The 24320-nt window shown below is 36.1% G+C and overlaps 1 long non-coding RNA gene across 1 annotated transcript in view; it reads right to left on the bottom strand.

Annotated features, from left to right (window-relative positions):
• Window positions 1-15680: 15680 nt before the first annotated feature.
• LOC127965380 (uncharacterized) overlaps window positions 15681-24320 on the bottom strand; it is a 32051-nt gene continuing 23411 nt past the window's right edge. Inside the window, exon 3 of the long non-coding RNA XR_008155291.1 lies at window positions 15681-16423. This is a non-coding gene — a long non-coding RNA (uncharacterized LOC127965380). The remainder of the gene's footprint in view (window positions 16424-24320) is intronic.

The following is a 24320-nucleotide window of genomic DNA, read 5'->3' as shown; positions in this document are numbered from 1 at the left end:
CAAACTCCACCCACATAGTGCAAAACCCGAGATAGATGCTTCATCATCATCATCATCATGAAAGATTGCTGAATAGGGATAAAGTCAAACAAACCCAGCTGCACTAAATACTGTACTGAGATAAGCTATGATGACACTGAGAGAGAGAAAGAGAGAGAGAGATGATGGGGTGGAGGGTGAAGGAAAGAGAAAGAGAGAGAGAGAGAGAGAGAGAGAGAGAGAGAGAGAGAGATGGGGGATATGGAGGGGAGAGATCATCAAGATGTGACAATTGTGACAAGAGCTGAGAAAGTGTAGCTGCTCTGAACATCACGTGAATTTCTCCGTCGCTCTCTTGGCTCGCAGCTGACAGCTTAATGTGAGCCACATGCAATATTTATTCCCATCCACTGTCAGACTGTCTAGCTGTCCACAGGAGTACAAAGAATGTCACTTATTAGAATAAAAGCAGGGGAACCGGCGGTAATCAAGGACATATGTACATCAGCCGTCGCCTGGCCCTGGCGAGAGCGCTCACCTCATCTCTCTCCTCTCCGGCTCTGGTTACTAGCTCTCAGGAGCCATTTGTGGCTGTACTAAATTCATTTATTTATCTCATTAGTGCCGGCAGGCCACGGGACGCTCGCTGTGACATGTGCGTTTTGTTATAATGCTTATCACAGAACTAATAAACAACAGCGATCACCACGGCGCTGAGCATCGCATGCTATCATTAGCCCTAATGAAAACACCTGTAGTTTGGAGAAAAAATCGCCCCATCCGGAGCCAAGACAGCAGAGGTGAGACAGAGCTCAGAGACAGACAAGTCTATAAGATAATAGATGTTCAGAGAGAGAGAGAGAGAGAGAGAGTCAGGATGTAGATCTGATGGAGGATTAAATTGCAACTCCATTATTACAAATGCATTTATATGTACTTATTTTTTATTTAGTATAAACACGTATGAAACTTACTATGAATATTATATTGAATAATGCACTACAGTTCATAATATAATCAAGTACTTAACGTGCTTTAGTATGTTAGTCAACACCTCAAAATAAATGTACTTCTTTAAAGCATGACAAAAATATTATTTAAAAAAAATATATATAAAACTTGATATTATACATTTTATTATAGAGTCTACTTTTAAATGTACTTTGGTGTGTTAAGTCATGAAATTTTATTTAGTTTTATGTTAATATTATATTATGATTTCTTACTATTTTTTAAAGCAGTCAAGATTAGAACTACACCACTAGTGGACATTCAATGTAATTACATGCACTTCTTCGAAATAAAAAGCCCAAGGGTGTGACGCTCCATCATGTCAGCAAAAGTTCAGGAATTTGTGATTTGGTTAAAGGCATCCATTGAGAAATGAGAAATATGTCAGAACACAATTCATAACGCAATTCTTCATTTTCAGTGTAGCTGAAAAAAATGGACTCTATAGTGGACATTAGAGTAAACTTTTCAAAAATGAGTCAACCACTGTTTTGGTGAAGCAGTAGTTTGAAGAAAATCTTGCTGAGCAAACCAATTCAAGATTGTTAGGCAACATATTCGCAGCTAGCTGACAAAGAAGTGAACTTATAGTACAAACAGATAATAAAACTTAATAAGATAAATGGAGCACACTTGTTTTGATGTGCTGACTAAAGCACATATAAACTACAATGTGTGTTAACTATAAAGTAACCATACTAAGTGACAATTTAATGATCACAAATAGGTAATTACAAATATATTTAAATATACAACAAAAAGTTTCAGTGGAAATGACTTTAAATATTTTAGTTTACTGTAAAAGCTTGTCAGTACATTCAGCCGTATAGCTATTTTGTAATAGAACTCAATAGAAGTAATTATGAAATTACATTTAAAGATGTACTCAATTCCTACTAAATGTTTCAAACAAACACTCTAAAGTTCAGATCATTGGAAAAACTATAAAAAGTTTTCATTTAATTGTAAATAGCGTGTAAGCTAGTGTTTCAAAACATTGCATTCAGTTTGACTTACAGTAAGTATATTCTTTTAAAAGTATGTTTTTTTTTTCTATTATTTAATATTTGGCAGAAACTCTATTGTAATACTGAGGTTTGTTATTGTCAAGAGTAATTGAGTAAGAGTAAGCATTTATTTAATTTTTTTTACTTGTGTAGAGTGTGTTTCTAGCATTACACAGATTTGCATGTGGATGGACGCAAAGCAAAGTCTGGCAAGGTGAACAACTGCAACAAAATCTCTCTTTGAGCTGAGACTGATTTTGTGTTTCCTGCAGTACTGGGGGTGGATTTGAGTTTCTGAAAGCTGTGATCAGTATCTGCTGCCTGTGAGCGGGTGAACGATGCACTCATCAGTGCTGAAATCAATCATACTGGCAGAGTATTTACCTCAACAACACACACAAACACTCCACTCAACATCACAGCTGATAACACTGGTACAAACACCTTGATGGACACACACACACACACATGCACAGTCACACACTCACTCACAAGCACACTCACGCAACTTTGTGTCTATTAGTTTTCAATCAATTAAAGACAAACTTAATGCATTATAACATATTAATAACACAGTAATATACGCCTTATACAGTGCTGTCATTTAGTACTTTTGAATGTCATCTGTCTGTATATTGTATGTTACATTATTAATTGTGACTATAGTTATAATAGATTAGAATATGTGGAAATACCTAAAAGTGTAAAGCATTATAACACAAGATTAACACTCAGTTATTACATGTAATAATACAAGATACTATCAGCGTAAACAAGAATACATTTATATATATATATAGTATAAAGGTATAGTGCATTATAATATACATGAAAGTCTAGAAGTTTGGCGTCTGTAATATTCAATATATATTTTATATTTTTAAAGACATTAATAGTTAGATTCAGCAACGATGCATTTATCTAATCAAAAGTGACAGTACAAGGCTTTTACATTTCAACAAAAAAAAAATGTCTATTTCAAATAAATTCTGTTCTTTTGAGCCATTTATCCTGAAGTCCTGAAAAAAAAGTATCACCGTTTCCACACACACAGTGGCGGCCAAAATGATCTGTAGTATTTTCACCAGCTAGAAAATGCTTGTATGTCAGCTATTTCTATCTTATACAGTCGTGAAAACACACACACACACTCCCAAAGCACTTTATTAATGCCATCTGCTTCTGTTTATGCTCCGTGTCAGTCGTCTCATTTCTTGATCTCCAGCCTCAAGCCCGGGGTTCAGCAGGGACCCGCGCTCCTCATGGGAATGAGAGGCCTGTTTTCCTTCAGGATAGCTCAGACCCACGAGGTGTCACAGTGTGTGGACCCTCAGACATCTTCCCAGCATCTCTCTTGTACAGCTGAAAGTGACTGAAGCGACCGGAAACAGCAGCTCCTCGATCCTTGCGTGGAGCCCGTGGTTTTTCACTCTATAAAGTCTCCTCTGGTTGGCCGAGGCTTCAGGACCAGTAGCTGCGGATGACAGGAGTTTGTGTCCTGTGCCACTAAACACTTCAGAGACTGATGACAGATGTGGATCAAGCTCATATTCAGCATCTGGATAGAGTTTTGCTTTATTCTACAGATGAAAAGCTGTATTTAGAACATGCCATTTCAATAAAATAATTATTTAATAATTCATAAAATCATAGTCAAATGTGTCAGATATAGCCAATGGCTTATTTTCTTATGTAGACCTATAGCAGATTGAATGAATGAATGAAAACATCAATACAACATTTTTTGTTTAACACTAATATTCCTATAAATGCTCAAAATTTAGTTGTAAATGTTTTACTTTTTTTTCTTTTTCTTTTTTTTTGAGAGAAACCACAGTGACTTAATATTTGTAATATCTTTTATTTGTATTCGGTGTATATTCCAGTCATGGATTACTGTAAATGATAGCTAAATAAAATACTATTCTAAATAGTCATATATTTACTATTTTAGACACACTAATTATTAGTTGTTGTTGTTGTTTTTTATGAACCACCTTTATTAAAGAAAAAGAACATATAATTATTATATAACTGCAATGTGATGCACTATTTTTCCAAAGTTTTGGGGTGGATTTGTTTGGCATTTGGCAAAGTCCCTTATGCTGCATTTATGTAGTAATATGAGACAGTAATATTGTGAAGAACCATTAAAAATAACTGAATATTTGAATGCTGTGTAAAATGTCATGTGTTCCTGTGATCAAATCTAAATGTTCAGTGTCATTAGAGCCTCATTTTTCTTTAGAAATCATTTCAATATGCTGATTTGAAACATTACTGATTATCAATGTCATATTTTTATGGAAAGCTTGCAACAATATTTTTCAGTATTCTTTAGTGAATAGAACGTTCCAAAGAACTGCCTCTATTTGAAATCAAAATATTTTATAACAATGTAAAATTCTTTGATCAAAATAAATTATTGCTGAGCATCTTTAAAAAGTGGCAGTGTGTATTGTATTTTATTAATCTCCTTCTTTCACCTGAGAACGACTGGGGACAATTTTGTCCCCAAACTATAGTTAAGTTGCCCCCCCTTCACACATATTAATGCACAAGTATTTTATGTGAGGCTTCCTGCTAAGATAGTCGTTGTGAGGCATTAGTGCTGCGGCATTCAGTTGGACTCAATGTCCTTTCCCTGTCTCTTAAAGGTCAACACACCTACTCAAGACACACCAATTTACCTCTCGAGTACATTAGAAAGCAGCTGCCCGCGCTGGAGGGGCTCACATTTACACAGTAAAACCCCGGCCAGACGTCTGCTGCAAATGAACTAACCCAAAGAAAAGATGTCAGCTGCTTATAAAGGTTAAATCTCATAAATAATGCTCCAGAAATGCCTTTTAATTAATTAACTACTACTTCATGCCACTGTGTAATCAGCTGAGTTTGAAGCTTTCTATAGGACAGACAGATTCGATCCACTAATACTAGTACAGTGATTTAGTGTACACTTAAAAACTGACTGGATTGAGAAGTACGCTAACAAAAATATGTCTATGTATGAATTTCTGTATGAAACTGGAACTCAAGTTGTTCCTTTAACACTGTTTACAAGCATCCCATGTGAAGTTTGTTGAGTAAATGCATGAGCAGAGCTGAAATCAAGACAAAGAAAAGCTTTTTGATGCATGTCACCTATTTTGGTTTCAACATGTTTGTCACTAGTAGCCTATTATAGCCTAAAATGTGGATAATATCAATAATTAAGAGACTGTTTTTGAACATGTAGCATGGCAGAACCATAGTATTCTTGCTATATATAAAATGGTATACAGTAGTGATTCAGTACCATGGTATTTCCATCTGATACCGTCACTTTACCGTGGTACCAGAGAGAGACAGCATCTGTCGTGAAGTCTTGATCTCAGAATACCTCTCAGTCATAAAGATGACAAATACGGCCCTCATCATTTTTTACGAGCGGAGATGTGCGCGCAGCAGCAGGGCTGGAGGGAAGAACAGAAGAGCGGAAGAAAGAGAGAGCTGTGTGAAACATCACTCGTCCTGGCCGTCTTTGATCTTCTTACCGTAATTACATTCACATCCAAACGAGCATCTAGCCTCAGACTTCAAACATGCACATGGACACATTCTCAAACACACAACACTTATATAGCGCTGAAATGCTCTGAACACGTTTAGCCAGGTAACCTGAACATAATTCAGTAGCATCGTCTGTATTAAAAGGTTTGTTATTTAAGTCGAAAATATAAACAGTTTAAATCACTATATTAGATTATGCCTAAAAGCCCATTTTTATAGCTAAAACTCTTTTTGGATGTCATCAAGGGTAGAATCATAAATAAATAAAGCAATATGAAAAGAAGAGAAAATTCAAATATTCAAAATGCTTTATAATATACACAACCAGTGTTTAAATGTTTAAATCAGTACAATTATTTAATGTTTCTGAAAGAAGTCTCTTATGCATTTCAAAGTTGTATTTATTTGATTAAAAATACAGTTAAATTATTAATACTGTGAAACATTATTACAGTTTAAAAGAATATTCGAATGTATTTTAAAATGTGTTTTTCTTTCTTGTGATGGCAAATAATATATATGTGTGTGTGTGTGTTTTCTGTTAGGATTACTCCTTAAATATAATTAGCTTTATATAGGAGCGATAGAAGTAATTCTCTTTTGAATGGAATATGATGTATTATATTCTTGTATGTGTACTGGCAAATGAAATTGTTTATCATCAGCTGTTTCTGACCTTGAAATCAAGCAATCAAGCGAATATGATGGCAGATATCATGCTAAAATCAATATAATAAATAAATGATACCAAATGAGACATACACATGCTTGTAAAAAATTCAACTGAAACTTATTTCACAAAGTATTTATTGAAGAAACACTCAAATATATCTGAAAAATAATGATAGGCCTCATTTATTAAACACAATCAGAATTAATTAATCTTTATAAAACAATTCTTATGCACAAACATTAAAATCGGGTTTAGAAATGATTAATACAGAAATGTTTTGTACATGACTCTATTTTTCCTGATAAATCGGCTGATATCAGTGCTTCCTCTGCAGGGTACATGCTACTGTTTAGCAAACAAGTATTAGATTCTCCATGAGTCCCTCTCTGTGTGATGTGAGAAAAATAACAGCCTTCAAACTCCTCCTGCTCCTCGACAAAACTGCTGCAGAGACCTGTGCTGTGCATCACATTTATTACTGTTCTGTCATGAGGATCAGTATTGGGGAGCAAAACCAGCCTAATCTCACCAGAAACCAGCTGGTTTTCATGCAGACATTTGTAGAAGGAACAATCTACAAAAATGCATGACGGCCCCCCTTGGAAATGCACTGTCTCTGGGTTGTATGAAAACAAAAGAGATTATAAGGATTCATATGAATAACCCAGGATATCACCAAAATGCAAAATAGTTATGAATTCCTGTGAGACTGTATCTGAGCAAAACCTATTTCTACATCAGAAAGTATAGGTTATGATTGGGATGGTATTGCTAGTATGCATGAAGAGTGTTTACCGCTTTGCCTATACTTTGCCATTGCAATCAGTAAGTGAGTGAAGGAAGGAAGGAGATTCAGTTCATTTGCTCTTTTGCACACTTCACATTGGGGTAAAATAAAATATTGTTTTGCCTACTGAAAATACACATATTGCGCAAAGGTTTTTTTATAAGTCATGTTTTTAATATCTGAAATGTGCTGCGTCTTAATGTGTCAGTTAACGTCAAGCACTCGCCGAATGAGAGCACTACTTGAGCCCGAGATATTTTCTATAGTTTATTCCTGATGAGTCGATAGATTCTGCTCAGCTTTCAATAAATTAGTTTAGGCTTGCTGTTTAGAATTAATGTTGTTTATAATGCATATCATTATAATAAAAATTTTCTTTGCTTTACATTACTGGTCTGTTCTGAACAATACATTTAGATGGTGTTTACATGATAGTGGTAAAAAAATAAAAATAAAAGTTTTATGCGTTTTGGCCATTTATTTGGCCATTATGTTTTAGTCGTGATTGAGTGAAAAGGGATGTTTTTGATAACACTATACACTGTGTTGTGTATTTGGTGTAATGTCATGTGTTAACATGATCTAGGTTTTTACCATACATAACTGTTGGCTCCTCTATGCCCCGCCTTTCTGAAACGTCTCTTTTTTTTACAAAGCTCATTGCTCTGAAAAGCGAAGTGTGCTCTGATTGGCCAGCTATCTAGTGCGTTGTGATTGGCCGAATGCCTCAATCATATGACAGAAATATTACGCCCCTAAACATATTTGAAAGCACATTGTCTCCACAACGCGATGGCGGCAACAATACTACAGTGAGAATCTACTTTCTTTGTGAACATTTGGGTGGTGCTATGCAAATCTGCAAAAAAAAAAAAAAAGTATTGGGGGTTTGTTAGAACGAAGCATTTTAGGAGGACGTGGACAAGTCTGAACTTTTAGAAAGAATATATCTTTGGGTGTGAGACTTTAGTTTTTGCAACTTTAGGTATCTTATATATGCACAAACATCTTATAACAGTAAAAAGACAATGGAAAACTTGAAATCGCATCATATGCCCCTGTGATCATAGTCTTATAGTAAGGTTAACCCTGTCTGCTTTAAAAAAAATTAAATTATTAACGGTTTATTAGAATTTAGGGAGCACTTTAGTATAGGGACCAATTCTCACTATTAACTAGATGCTTATTAGCATGCATATTAACATATTGGCTGTTTATTTGTACTTATAAAGCATGTTTTGCATGTTCATATTTTATATCCCTAATCCTACCCAAAATCTACACACAAAAACTATCTTACTAACTATTAATAAGCAGCAAATTAGTCGTTTATTGAGGCAATAGCTGTGGTTAATGGTTTGTTAACAGCGAGAATTGGAAATAAAGTGTGACCAAAATGTAGAGGAGTAATCAATTAATAGTTACACTACTTATTGCATTTTGAACAGAATATCTTGTAATCTGTAACTTATTACATTTCCTAAGTAACACCGGGTACTATTCTATTCCAAACATATCCATAGACATTTTAGAGCAAAGGCATAACGTCAAGATCCAGCATGAGATGAGCGTCACAGGAATGTTGTGTGTTCCAGTCACTTCAAGAATGTTCACTACTCTTACAAACCTGTGAAAAGAACATCATTACAGCTGAAAGGCTATTAACAGAACTAACCCAACTGCTTCAGGTACACACACAAGAGAGGAAGATAATGAATGATCATGACTGCACTCATGCTCTCTTTCTCTCTGGCTCGTCTTAAAGGCTGAGATTGCAAGTTATCCGGCAGTTTGCTTTGAATGCTTTTGCAGCGTGTCATCATGGTGGCCATGCGGAGGAGACTACTGGCAACGGCCAAATAGCAGAGTGGCGTCTGAGAGGCAGACTGCAGCCATTAGCAGGCGGAGAGTAGTGTTTATTGTCCAATTAGAGGCAGGCAGATCTACCTGTAATCACCTGCTGCAGGTGTGATCCTCCTTTGGTGAACCGGCCATGGGAAGCCAGTCATCAGCTGTCAGAGATGAACTCTTTGATCTCCACATTGTTCGAGAGCAAGAAACGCCCGGAGCTTCTCCGGCTCTGAGACTTCACCTTTCCGCTACAAGCGCTCGGGCAGATTTATTGCACTTAGTACACTGTGAGACACACATACAGAGAAACAGACACGCCACATGGAGACGTCTTCCTGTCCGTGACGGATGCTCCAGAAGTCGTGAGTCACGTGATTAATTTGTTTCTCCGTCTGACGGAGACAGAGTTGCGCTCTTCTGCGAGGAGCGTTTGATCAGTCCTAAGTAAATCATTTCCTTTAGCTCTCAACACTGCTGTCAGACTGAAAAACAAATATGACAATATAATTTACTAGGGACAGGGTAGTGCTGACACACCAGAGGAGAAACCAGCATTCCTTGTACAGTATATGTGCTGTGTCTCATTCTGTCTCACTAGATCCCTATATGTAGTGAATCAGTATACAGCACTGTAGTGTTTATGTATTTTTGTAGGTCAGTCTGGAGGCTCACATCACCCTGGTTTCCTAAACAATAGTCTTCACTTTCATTAATTTTCATGCCTAAATGCCAGATGCAAAAAACATGATTATAAATTAACTAAACCATTGTTGCATGACTTCAACATCCCCACTTGTTGAATATCGTCTTTAATTGATACCTTTTACCCCGAATGATTGAGTTCGAACACAATGAGGTGGTAAAAGTAGACTAGTGAGTTTGGTGTGACGACGTTAAATATGTTCAACAACCAATGTAGTCCCATTTAGCCACTTGTTATCAAACAAAAAACAAACGTAAAAAAAAAAACTACAAAGGGGCATTACTGATGTATGTTAAATGTTAAAATAAAACCCACTAACTTCGGGATGATGGAATGGGAAGTGTTAAATACTTGTTTCTTAGTTTTGGCCTATAAAAATACGTCATCTCTAAAGCTCTCTATATTGTGAACACATATCATTTGTATTTTTTTCTGGTGAGGTTTGTTTTTGTTATTGTGGATCTTGATTGTTAAAAAGCAGTGTCATCATGAAATATGTACTCAAAGGGATAGTTCACCCAAAAACAATTTTTTTATAATTAAATAAAATTGTATTAATTACTCACCCTCATGTTGTTCCTGTAAGTTGTTTCAACTTAAACATTTTTTACAGTGAATTATTAGTTGCTTTGATTGGCTATTTTAAAGATTTGGAGATTGAATATTAGGGGGAGGGCCTTTGTAAAGGGGTCATATGATGGGATTTCAAGTTTTCCTTCGTCTTTTGAGTGTTACAAGCTGTTTGTGAATAGATAAGACCAATATATAATGTTAGTAAATTTGCAATCACTAAAGGCTCAAATCCAAAGAGATGTTCTTTATAAAAGTTAATACTCATCCATGCCCCCCTAAAACACTTTGTTTAAACACAAGGGAAGATTTGCATAACACCATACTTTGTTTGGTTTTCCAAAAGAGGACACAACTAGAAATCAGTGGTTAAGTTGTTTTTACAACACAGTTCCAGAATAGTTCAACCCAAATATTCCTGATCCTGGGAGAGTAGACTACAATGCCTGCTGTTCTGACTCACAGCCTGTAAGTATGTTTTCATAGTTAAAGGATTTGCCACTGATGAATAAAACATGAGTTTTGAGCAGTGTAGAGTAGCGCTTGTTGTAAGTCATTTCTCAGATCACAGATGCAGACAGGGTTTTAAGTTTACGCAACGCAAAACACAACACTTAAAAAGACAACATAAGTCATTAAAATCCTATATTATTTCCCCACTGGATCCAACCAATGCCTCGTTTGTAATGGGTTTTATTTGTTTTGTCTCGTAGCGCCAGGACTCAGCATCACGTAGAGTAAGGGGCGTAACATTTCCGTCACACGCATGAAGTATTTGGCCAATCACAAAGCACTGGACAGCTGGCCAATCAGAGCACACCTCACTTTTCAGAACGATAAGCTTTGTAAAAATCAACGCTTTCAAAAAGGTGAGAATAGAGGAGAAACAATAGTGTACAATATGTGCAAAATAATGTTTTTTTTAACCTTAAGCCTCATAAATACATTGCATTACACTAAATACACAACATAATGTTCTTTTTAGCAACATCATATGACCCCTCTTCATTCATGGTTAGCATGGTTAGACCACTGAAAGATGCCAGCTAACAAATGTAACATTTGGCGTAATTTGTCATTTATAATTTTTGGGGGGAAGGACTTGTCCCCCACAGTGTCTATGGTGGTTACAGCCCTGGGTTGTAGACACACTCAGACGATGCCTAAAAACTGAAAAATGCTAGCAGGAATGTAACAAATGACATCAGAGTCCACAGTTTGCATAACATCCTATCTAACTTGCCTTCATCTGGTTGGAGTTTGAAGACCTAATAGATCCTTCACCGCCTACGACATCCCACAATCCTGTGCGTTTGCTTCAGCAGTAATTAAAAAAGGGGCCAAAAACTTTTTCCATCCTATTTGTACTGCTACTAAACATTGTAGCCAGTGAATATGTCCTTTGTTACCTCATCTGAACTTGTTCTAGATCAGTTAACAGTGCGATATGGTGCCTTGTTTCCTTACGACGAGACTGTTTAGTCACCGAGTGAGGCACATGCCTTCGATTTCAGTGTTTGTCTGTGTATCAGTCCATACTCTGGAGCTCTTGTTAGGAAGATAGGGTTTCACGAGGCCCTGTGGATATATGATGTGTGTAAACAGGTTCATTTAAATGATCAGATACAGTAAAAAGAAGAATGTCTTTCTACATTAGGTCATCTATAAAGGAAGTAAGGTTTATTGCCACTTATTGGACACAGATGAGCCAATCAGAGGCCGATTTGCCTTCCCATTCAGGTTTGAATGGTGCATTATGGTAACACTTTTGCATTTGGTAACACTATTTTATGGGGTCCTAATTTATTGTTACTATTATATTAACAATAAATTATGCATAATTACATGCAAGTAACCCTAAGACAAACCCTAACCATATAGTAAGTACCTGTATTTAAATGTACAATAAGACTCAGTACATAAAAATTATTATAATTACACTGTAACAAGTTCACCTTAAACTAAAGTTTAAATCAATTGTGTCAAGTTGTTTCCTACATTGTTGTTACATGTACTTACTATTTATGTTTTTTCAGTTTTTTCAAGTGATATCCAAATATCATGATTTTATAAAAAATATAAAATGTGTTAACTTTTGGCAGCTTATGCAAATAAAGAGTCAAGCTGTAGTTACATACTGCATATTTTGGTAAATATAGTTGGATACCTGGTTATTCTGTGCACAGAAATTTGCATAGTGTACATACAGCAGAAATTGTAATAGTAGTATGTCATTCCAAACGTGATCCAACATGTTTGCCATCTACAATCTTCCATGCTGTTTATCAGTAAGGCATTATGGGCAATGTTGGTTAAGTATGACTTTTCTGAAATTAACTGACATGATTTTCTTGGAACGTCTCTCTCATGTGTTTCCAATTATGACAAAGTGTTTCACCAAACAAATAACAGTAAGAGTGAAACCACACAGTAAATAATGCGGCTCTCCATTTAAATACTGTGACTCTTGCATGTCACCTTTCTAATTTTGTAAGATGTATTTTATGTGGTCAGAAACCTCTGATGTCTATAAGCGAGAAAATATGTAAATCTAAAATAAATGAGTGCAGCCATTCACAATGTACTTGGCAGTACAATAACCAAAAATACCAATTCTCACCCACAAAAATCTAAAATTTAAGCAGCAGAATGCTTAGCTAATATATTTTGTCAGTCATAACTCAAATATTGGGCTGAAATCAAGCAAATGAAATTAACACAACATGTTCAAAATGTTTTCCCAACACTTTAAACATCTTTACAGAAGGGCATCAGAATCCAGACATAACCAAAGACTGAAAAAAAACACGATCATGCTCAAACGAGATCATTCGCAGTGATTCATTGGTGTTTTCCATATGATCTGAATTACTGTGTTTGCTTCCAGTTCTTCAGAGCTTTTTGAGTCTTTTCAAGTTTTTGAGTCTCTTTTGGTCTTTGATATTGTATGGAAATGAGACATTTTAATGGGAAATGAAAACCATGTGAGTGCACAGCTGTGATGAGATGATCAGGGGGCGTGGCTTAGTCTGGGTGGGGCGGGGTTTGTTGGTGCCACTTGAGGGAGGAGACCCTGAACATCATCATTCATCATCAGTGGCCTGTGGTAAAACACTGAGGGCACTAATGTTGGAGGTCACTTCCTACGGCTCAATAAACACGCTCAGTCAGTCTGTTCTGGGAACAGTGTTGCTTTTAGTCTAATTAGGTGAGCATCCAGCTAACATGCAGTTAAGTTGCTGACCGCAGCCTCGGGGTGAGACGCTGTTGTGAGTGAAAGGCAGCATTATATATTTAAAAAGAAAACTTATTGTATATAAAAAAAAAAAACAAAGAAAAAACTAACTGGGAGAATACAATATTAATGGAATATAAGACAACTTAAGTGTATTTAAAGTAGAGCTGTGCAAAAAATCATGTGCATCTCATCAATAAAGGCGCTCCTGTGATTATCTCCAGCACGTGCATTCAGATCAGGGTTGCCAGATTTTCAAAACAGATCCTGTCCACTTGTTTTTCAAAACTAGTCCAAAACTAGCCCAATCGCGTTTCCAGAAGGTTCCCCGATAAAAATTGCGTCCCGGGGTTAAAATACAAATTTTTTGGCAGGGTAGCCTTGGTAAAATGTACATTTTAGGGGCTAAACGGCACGTTTATTGGTATAGGGCTTGGGCGTCGTGACGTCATTACTTGGCGTGGCTGCCATGTTGATGGCCTCCTTTACTGCCACTCAGATTACTGCGCACTCAGCCGTGTGTCTTAATTTGATTTATTAAAAATCTATTTCAACCATGGTAAACCGTTGCTGTATTGTGGGGTGTAATAGCGCAACACATAATCGCCATGGAGAAAATAAAATGAGAATAGATTAACTTTCTACCGCTTTCCTGCTTGGAGGCGCGACGGAGACCATAACATCTGAACATTCATTTATATAGCTTAAGTCAACATTGAAAATAGGGGAAATTTCTCGGGTTACTCATCCAAAATACAGGAAATTTCAACATTCATCTTTTTATTGCTATCCCTCTGCTGACAGCAAAAATTCATACAAAACTGCTGCATTAACTAACATTAAGCGATTTGTGAAGCTAGGTCTAACGTGACTTTAGTTACAGATTGGCGTGAAATCGTGCTCTCACAACAACCACGCTATCTTAAAAAGCCCAACATCACGCTACGGTTGTTTTCAAATAAGCAAAACGATGCTTTGAAAACATCTGTTTCGCTGGAAGGACAAGGAGCAGTAACAGGACAGTACTAACTACACTTTTGAAACACATTGTTAAAAGTCCACGTGTGAATGGTTGTTAGCACTAACTTGCAGCTAGGTAGAGCGCAGTTTACCGGATTATTGTATACTGTTTGCCGATGTTCTGGTTATATGATTTGCAGCTCCTGAACCCATCCATTTGTGAACTGTACATGAGACTCCAATCATTTGTAGCTTGTATTCTGAAGTGTAGGCACTCACAAAACTACAAGGTAGCCGAGGATATCTGTAATGCAAAAGTGCGGCAGCAAGTCGTCGTCGGTACTCCACTCTTTGTTGGGAATGTCATATGGATCCAAACCATTAGTAGTGCCGATTTTGTCCACATACCGGTCCCTGGCATCCCAAGACCTATTGGGGTCCCTTCAACCCATGGACATGAAAAACAACTCCAGACTTGGCAACACTGGTTCAGATGGAGCGGCATTTACTAAACAGAGCCGTAGTCGTCCGAAAAGCTACACAAAATCGCTTTCAAAATGGACAAAGATTCGCCTGCTTGAAATCGATTTTGTGTGGATTTTCGGTGAACTACGGCTCTGTGTAGTAAAGGCCAAGCAGCATTGCCAAGTCTGTGGTTGTTTTTCATGTCAGCGGGTCGAAGCAACCCCAATACCAATAATGTTATGTTTAGCCCCTACAATGCAAATCTTACCAAGGGAACCCTGCCAAAAAAAAAAAAATTATCACCCGAAATGAAACGCTATTGGGCTAGTTTTGAGAAGTAATTGGGCAGGTTTTGTTTTAAATACATGGCAAGCCTGATCTGAACTCACGTGCTGGAGATATACTACTAATCACAGAAGTGTCTTTACTGACAAGATGCGTATGGAAATCGTATTCGATTTTTTTGCACAGCCCTAATTTAAAGTGAGACACTTTCATGAATGTTTCTTAAGACAACTTTAAAAAGTGCAATTTGTAATAAACGTCAAATGAAAAGTTACATTAGAGTACATTATAAATCGCTATGTTTTACAGTTTAGCTAAATGCGTTTAATGAACTTATATATCACATTTTTTTTATACATATTGCGTGTACTTTCTATAGTAATTATGCATAATTAAGTAACTAACCCTAATCCTATAAAAGGTACATGTTGTTAATCAATACTCTGTACTGGAACAACATCACTTTAAAATAAAGTGTAACCTACATTTTAATTGCAATTACAACTGACATGCATCTAAAAACATTACATTCAGTTTACACTTAATGACATTCTTTTAAACTATTTTACTATACAGTTTTACATAATGACATGCATATTTTACAAAATCCCTTTTTGTTTCTTTATGTGTACAACTTTTTTTAATGATGAAAAATATATTTTTTAAGTTGTTCTTTGCTGAAAGTCTCCACTGTAACTCAAATCTCATTCATATTCAAAACTGGAGATTCGTGACACATCGGCCCAGGTTTAATGTCAGTGAGAGCATTGAGTTATGAGAGCTTCAGAAGGAAATATTGTTAGTAAAAAAAATTAAATGTAAGGGCCAACTTCATGTTTTAGAGCAGCATGAACATTTCAATTCGAGTTCCACACAGGAAAGTCAGTGATGGGGATAAAAGAATTGTCATTGAACTATTGCTTTATTGATAAACTTTCAACAGGTCTTCATTTTAAGATCAAACATTTGATTTAGTTTCATGTGTTCAAACTTTTATCCTTGTGATGTGAAGCCACACTAAGACATGAAGCTCATCTGACGCACAGCAGGAAGCAGATATCTAGATTTTAGATCAATATCAAATGACGCAGATGTCATTAATTTTCTCACAAAAAAAAAGAGAAAAAAAATACATAAAACATCCCCAGCAAGCCCAGCATGCACATTAGGCGCTGATTTGCATAGCAGAAGCTTTGCTCAAACTCAAGATTTGGACTTTAAATGTAGATGAAACACAGAACCTGACGCGGGGAATTAATAATTTTGAGTGGAACATCAAAGGCTCACGTCCTCTCTGCTCCAGCGGGGACAGCAGCGGCCGCGTCTTCCTTCTGCACGTTACGTCCTGTTTGGGATTAGAGACCAATGAAGAAGAAGCCATTAGAGAAGATGAAAAAGAGTTTCAAAACAGCAGGATGCTGGGTAATTATTTCCTAAATGCACGACATCCTGATGTTGCACTGAACAATGTGGCTCCCTTGTGGTGCGCACGGCACAGGTATGACAGAGATGGCATGCACACACACACACACACACACTTCTTTAAAATGAAAAGCAGATGCTTGACCGCAGAAACAACACAGTCTGTGTAAACAACACAAATGCTTGTTTTCTTGTTAAATGTGTACTTATCAGACTACAATGTTGCACTAAAGTATTAGTGTGACAAACTACATTGCTGAGGCTTCAGTGGTTATGCAGTGGGGTAAACGTGGTAAAAGTAGGGTAAAACCTTAAGGCGGAAAGGATTAGTTGAAGTGCAGAATGACAGTTTGTCATACAATTTGTTGTAAAAGTTGTCAATGGATGAAGCCATTCTAAAATCGCTCATATAGAAATGTGTTCAGATAAATTCTGTGTCAAAACAAAACATGTTGTTTTGCATGGCAGGTGTAAATGGTCTAAAGTGAGACTAACGAACCTTATGAGTTGGCAGAAACATGGTTTGTTATAAAGGACTTGTAGCTCAAAAAAGGAAAATGTTAGATTAATTTGATTTGTGATCCATTTAATGGGTGTTAAATGACAGAAGTGGCTCAGAAGGTTGTAACAGGACTAGATCACACAGACCCATTAATATGAACACAATGGAATTGTATGAAAGATGGAATTTGACACAATTCTAATAACAAGTAACAAAAAAAAAACTTTCTGTTCCTATGTATTTTAATTAATTGCACAGAGTTGTTTGATGTATTTCTACATTTCTTTCGAATTGTATTTGTCATTTTGAATTAAATTGTTTCAAATTAAATAAAAATTGGGGTGGTGTTCTGATGATTATTTACAATATTAAAATTTGCTTACCAAAATAAATTCACACACAATTTGTAACAAATAAGATCAAATAAACAAAAAAGAAAACAAACAGTAAAAAATATATATAAAATAAATAATTAAAATAAAACAACACTAACCAATAATTAATTTCTTGAATTATATATATCGAACAAAATTTTACTTATTAACATGATTACACTTTTCCAATTATTACTATTAACTAACTACAACTTTAACCTCAAAAACGCCAAATGTTCTGCTTATCAATAGCCTAAAATAAGATCATGCAGAATAAAACATTAATATGTGCTTTATAATAACTAATAAACAGCCAACATGCTAGTAATATGCATCCTAATAAGCAACTAATTCATAGTGAGAATAAATAGTGAGAATTGAATACAAATAAAAAAACAAATTCAACATTTTAATCTCGAGGATACTAAACACTGTATATTAATGACATGTTTATGTATTTTTCCATATTGCACTCGTCACCATTTAATAAAAGCAATGATCAACTTATGTTTTTACCATGTGATTGTACCATGATTTAGTGAGTTAGTCATTGTGCCGTGTCTGTGTACACAACTCGCTGTAACGCACATCCTCTCATGGTTTATTGCTTCAATAAAGATGTAGAGAGTGTTATGACGCCGTACCGCAGAAATAAGCAGAACACATTCACTCTGTTCTTGTCAACTTAACCTCCCCTTCATAAAAACATTCAAAGAAAGACCCCTCCTCCAAGCACTCTTCCCCACACTTCACAATCCCTCGCTCCATTTGAAAGGAGGAGAGGATAGAGAGGCTGCCACTGCCTCACTTACACAAAGACTCAGTGACCCCCAACCGGTTACATTCACTCTGCCCGCGGCTCTCTCCGCAGGAATTCAAAAGACCTTTTAGCCGTGCGGACCGAACACGGGCCACCCTTTCCTCCCCTTTCTCTCTCTCTCTCTCGCTCAGATTAATCATGTGTGAAATGGAGGCTGCTAACTGCCGATGTCACAGGTTGAGTTTGTGCCAGGTTGGGCTCGTCGCCGAGCGGTAGCGCTCCGTTAGGCAGGTGTTAATAAAGACTAATGGGTCCACCGGGGTCAGATGTGCTTACATGCATGCAGTGACGTGCTAGATCACATGCAAGCACAGTTAGATCAGCGTTTGACTAGACGTGTAGGAGATCCTGGGTTTTTTGTTTGCTTTCTTGCTCTCAGTCTCAGACGGGCTGCCGTGACCCACTCTGATCTCCAGTAATTTGAATGTGAATGCAGAGGTTATGTATTGTTCTGTAATTGGAGGTACTGAAATTAGGCCTGGTGAATGGCGTATTATCACACCCGATTCAGTCATTACTGCATCTGATCACGGCTCACTGGAGATAATATCCTCCAACCTCAAATCACACTTCTCCATCATCTCAAACAGACTTAACTGCTGCTAAAACATGCATTGAACTGATAAATATAGAAATATTATATCATGTGCTGTGAATGAGGGGTAAAACAATCTCTTAAGAGTGTGTAAGTAGCTTTTTCCCCTCGCAATTTCTTAGCAGAAACAAAAATGAGCCAGCTGCTGATATACAATAATAGAGCTATAAAATGACTACAAACAATGGCATCCATACTGAAACTATAAAATCACAGGCTTTGGGTATATTGGCAAATCTGAGCACTTTTTAAGACATTTTGAGATCTTTTCTGATATAGGAGTCACATGTGAATTTAACAGGGCCTTTTTCTCGGCATCAAACTCAAGAGGTTTGAGTTTGCTTTCCTTTAATCATATTGAAGAAACAATGAGATTCCCAAGAGGAAAATATTATTGCTTAGAAATTGTACTTTCATAGTTTATAATGGAGCTCATTTTTGATGTTTCGTCTTGTTGACATACAGTTAAAGTCATAAAGTGAATATAAACATACGTTTGGTAATATGCCCATTTATTATAATCTTTTACTAAACGGGTTTCACAGTGATTCCATGGAAGAATCATTTTTGTTTTCCCATAGAAACTTTCAGTGAAAAGTTCTAAATGTTCCTTGATTTTCTTAGTGCTGTAAAACATTTAAACCCAAAGATTCTTCAGATTTTAGAAATCTGTAGAGCTTTTATCCCGTATAAAGATTATTTTGTGGAAGGGAAAGATTACATAAATGTTGAAGTTCTTCAAGGAACCACAGATGCCATTCAAGCTCAGATCATTTCTGTCTCAGAAGAAATTGATGCAAATTTGTACTGAGAATTGTTTATATTGAGGGAAGTTTATAATGAAATTATATTGTCCTCAAATTAAAGCATACTTTGAGACATTGCAAAAATTCTACAAGTTATATGCGAGATAGCAAGGTCTTTTCATAGGACAAAAAATAATCTAAGAAACATGACACATTAGTAAGCTTCGTCTGCTGTTCTCTAAGAAAAACAGCTGAGATAATAAATAGGTGTAATCTGCCATATCGTTCTTTCTTATGTGAACATTATGCATATATATGTCAAACCAGTACAGTTGAAGCTAACTACAGTTAAGTGGAAAACAGAAAAGGCATATTGTATATGAAATATATGGCACAATCTGGAGGAAAGGGTTTGAAAGATGTTGTTCTTGGTTGCTCTCTGACACCCCCAGAGACGGCAGTCTTCTGAATGTGTCAAATCTCTCTTTCAGTCTTTAAGAAATTAATTACCGCTCCTCCTCCTTTCCTCTGCAGCGCTTTTGATAGTGCCTTTTTCTGTGCTATCTAAAGAGGCTCTTCCATAGATTTCACTTGGCACCAAGTGCACACAACATTCGGCAAGAAGTAATGTAGATCATTTTTATTCATTGCCTCAAATTGTCAGCAATTATGTGCGTCAGTGGCCACCTGCTTGTTCTGAATGGCAGCGGGTCTGGCAGTGTGTGTGCATGTGTGTGTGTGTGAGGGGGGGGGGGGGGGATTACACTAACAAGGAGCGTACAAGGCCTCCAGTCGCAGGTGAAATGGCCCTTCTTGTTAGTATAATGAGTGGTCAGAGGCTGTGTGTGCCCAGGCTGGAACAGGCCAGTTGAAAAGCAGGATTACCAGCCCCCGCCCCCCCACAACACACACACTCCCGTACAAACCGGGGTCAAGGCAGACGCTGGCCTCAACACGGCTGGCACACGACAGAACAGAGGCAGGCCGCTTTATCCCAGTGTTTAAAAGACTCACACACACACACAGACACACACACACACACACACACACTGCTGCTTCATTACCCAGCAAATGTTTTCATTCTCTCCTGCAGCCTAACACATGTGTTTGATCTGAATATATATAGACAGAATGACAAAGAAATAAACATACAGAAATAAAGAATGGTAGAATGAACAATAAAATTCTAGAACATTAGATAGATAGATAGATAGATAGATAGATAGATAGATAGATAGATAGATAGATAGATAGATAGATAGATAGATAGATAGATAGATAGATAGATAGATAGATGTCCTGCTTTGGGATTGTGGGTCACTCTCGGTCTGTGAATGTAAGCAGCTCTGATTTGAGTTTTCCTTCAGATGAAAAGCTGCTGCTGGAGAGACTTTCATTAGCGTGAAGCGCTGACCCAGGTTCAGCCGCTGTGTTAGTATCTCTCTGCTAATGATTTCTGCAGCACAAACCTTCTGACCTGCCAACATTCTCAATTTCCACAGAAAAAGAAGAGAAATGGGCCAGCGAGAGGAGGGGGAGGGGAGCGAGGGATAGGGGAAAAAGAAAAAAAAAACAGAAGAAAGAATACATATATTTTCAGATTGGAACGGTATGAGAGAGCAGTGATTTGAGGCATGCTGGGAGGGTGGTGCATGCTGGGGCATTGACTGGTTGTAGGTGCACTGTGACATACATAGAGTGGTGCACTGTGTGTGTGTGTGTGTGTGTGTGTGTGGATGAACTTTCCAATAAACCCTCTCACCCTTCAGACTTAAAGATTACATCCTTCTCTTCCTTGAAACACATACCTGCAAACAAACACTTACAAGCGTACAATTACTACAGTGTCAGATTTATACAGTGTTGTCTGTGCAAGAGCTGATATACACACACAGACACTGTCAAAACATTCACAAACATACAAACCATCCCTTAAAAAAGGAGTTCCAGTCAAAAAGTCACGTATTTAAAATAAACTTATTTCATAGTATAGCTCAATAGTATTGTTTCATAGTATAGTTTCATATTATAGTTAAATATTAGAGTTCAATAGTACAGCTCAACAGTATAGCTCAATGGTCTAGTTTCAATCTGACTTTGCTGCAGCCTGGAATTGAACAGCTAGTTTCGTCTGGTCAGAGGAGAACTGACCCCCCAACTGAGCCTGGTTTCTCCCAAGGTTTTTTTCTCCATTCTGTCACCGATGGAGTTTCGGTTCCTTGCTTCTGTCGCTTCTGCCTTGCTTAGTTGGGGTCACTACATTTACAGCGATATCGTTGACTTGATCGCAAATAAATGCACAGACACTATTTAAACTGAACAGAGATGACATCACTGAATTCAATGATGAACTGCCTTTAACTATCATTTTGCATAATTGACACACTGTCAATAGTATAGTTCAAAAGTATAGTTTAATAGTATAGTTCGATAGTCTAGTTTCATAGTACAGATTAATAATATAGTTTTATAATATAGTTCAATTGCATAGTTCAATTGTATAATTTCATAGTATAGTTCAATAGTATAGTTCAATTGTATAGATTCATAATATAATTCAATTGTATAGTTCAGTGGTATAGTTCAATAGTATAGTTTCATAGTATAATTCAATTGTATAGTTTAATCGTATAGTTGAATACTATAGTTTAATAGAATAGTTCAATAGTTTAGTGTCATAGTATAGTTCAATAGTATAGTTTCATAGCATAGTTCAAAAGTATAGTTCAATAGTATAGTTTCATAGTATTGTTCAATAGTATAGTTTAATTGTATAATTGAATAGTATAGTTTAATAGTATAGTGTCATGGTATAGTTCAATAGTATAGTTCAATAGTATAGTGTCATAGTATAATTCAATAGTATAGTTAAATAGTAGTATCCTAGTATTGTTCAATAGTATAGTTTAATCGTATAGTTTAATAGTATAGTGTCATAGTATAGTTCAATAATATAGTTCAATAGTATAGTGTCATAGTATAGTTCAATCGTATAGTTCAATAGTATAGTGTCATAGTATAGTTCAATAGCATAGTGTCATAGTATAGTCTCATAGTATAGTTCAATAGTATAGTTCAATCGTATAGTTGAATAGTATAGTTTAGTAGTATAGTTCAATAGCATAGTGTCATAGTATAGTTCAATAGTATAGTGTCATAGTATAATTCAATAGTATAGTTTCATAGTATTGTTCAATAGTATTGTTCAATATTATAGTTTAATAGTATATTTTAATAGTATAGTTCAATAGTATAGTGTCATAGTATAGTGTCATAGTATAGTTCAATAGTATAGTGTCATAGTATAATTCAATAGTATAGTTCAATAGTATAGTTCAATCGTATAGTTGAATAGTATAGTTGTTGAATAGTATAGTTTAATAGTATAGTGTCTTAGTATAGTTCCATAGTATAGTTTCATAGTATAGTTCAATAGTATAGTGTCATTGTATAGTTCAATAGTATAGTTCAATAGTATAGTTCAATCGTATAGTTCAATAGTATAGTATCATAGTATAGTTCAATAGTATAGTTCAATAGTATAGTTCAATAGTATAGTGTCATTGTATAGTTCAACAGTATAGTTCAATCGTATAGTTTAATAGTATAGTTCAATAGTATAGTTACATAGCATAGTTCAAAAGTATAGTTCAATTGTATAGTTTCATAGTATAGGTCAATAGTATAGTTCAGTAGTATAGGTCAATAGTATAGTTTCATAGTATTGTTCAATAGTTTAGTTCAATAGTATTGTTCAATAGTATAGTTCAATCGTATAGTTCAATAGTATAGTTCAATAGTATAGTGTCAAAGTATAATTCAATAGTATAGTTAAATAGTAGTTTCATAGTATTGTTCAATAGTATAGTTTAATCGGATAGTTTAATAGTATAGTTTAATAGTATAGTTCAATAGTATAGTGTCATAGTATAGTTCAATAGTATAGTGTCATAGTATAGTTCAATCATATAGTTCAATAGTATAGTTCAATAGTATAGTGTCATAGTATAATTCAATAGTATAGTTCAATAGCATAGTGTCATAGTATAGTTCAATAGTATAGTTCAATTGTATAGTTCAATAATATAGTTTAAAGGGGGGGTGAAATGCTTGTTTTCACTAAATATCCTGTTAATCTTGAGTACCTATAGAGTAGTACTGCATCCTTCATAACTCCAAAAAGTCTTTATTTTTATTATATTTATAAGAGAAAGATAGTCTGTACCGATTTTTCCCGGAAAAACACGAGCGCCTAGAGGCGTGACGTGTGGGCGGAGCTAAAGAATCACGAGCGCCAGTAGGCTTTTGCGTTGAGAGCGTTTGGAAGCTGTGACACAGATCCAGAGGCTGAAATTTAACAAGAGCAGCATCAGCAAAGGCGTCTCTATGTGGTATGAACTGAAACTGTATATATTTGCTTAGCGGTTTTGGAAAATGACTAAGTTCAACTTTATGTCGTCTTTTTTTTTTTTTTTTAAGCTGTACATGTGGAAAGTGCAGTTTGATGACAACATCGCATGTTGTTTACTTGATGTGCTTACGCGCTGATAGCTAAGTTAACAACACAGAGATATTTGAAGCAGTTTTACTCACCGCATGCAGTTCTAACACACGATTGTGACCCTTTTTCGTTGGGACTGCATTATCCTTAAGAAATAAACGATGTGCAAATCCGGCGTCAAACTGGGCCTTGTTTGTAAAACAAGCATCTTCGAAATGCAGGGAACAAACAAAAACACTTGCACAACTCCGTTAATGCTCTGTAAAAATAAACTCCATCCAC

Source organism: Carassius gibelio, chromosome B9 (genome assembly GCF_023724105.1).
Source record: "Carassius gibelio isolate Cgi1373 ecotype wild population from Czech Republic chromosome B9, carGib1.2-hapl.c, whole genome shotgun sequence".
Classification (NCBI taxonomy): domain Eukaryota; kingdom Metazoa; phylum Chordata; class Actinopteri; order Cypriniformes; family Cyprinidae; genus Carassius; species Carassius gibelio.
This window is presented reverse-complemented; position numbering and strand designations above follow the sequence as displayed.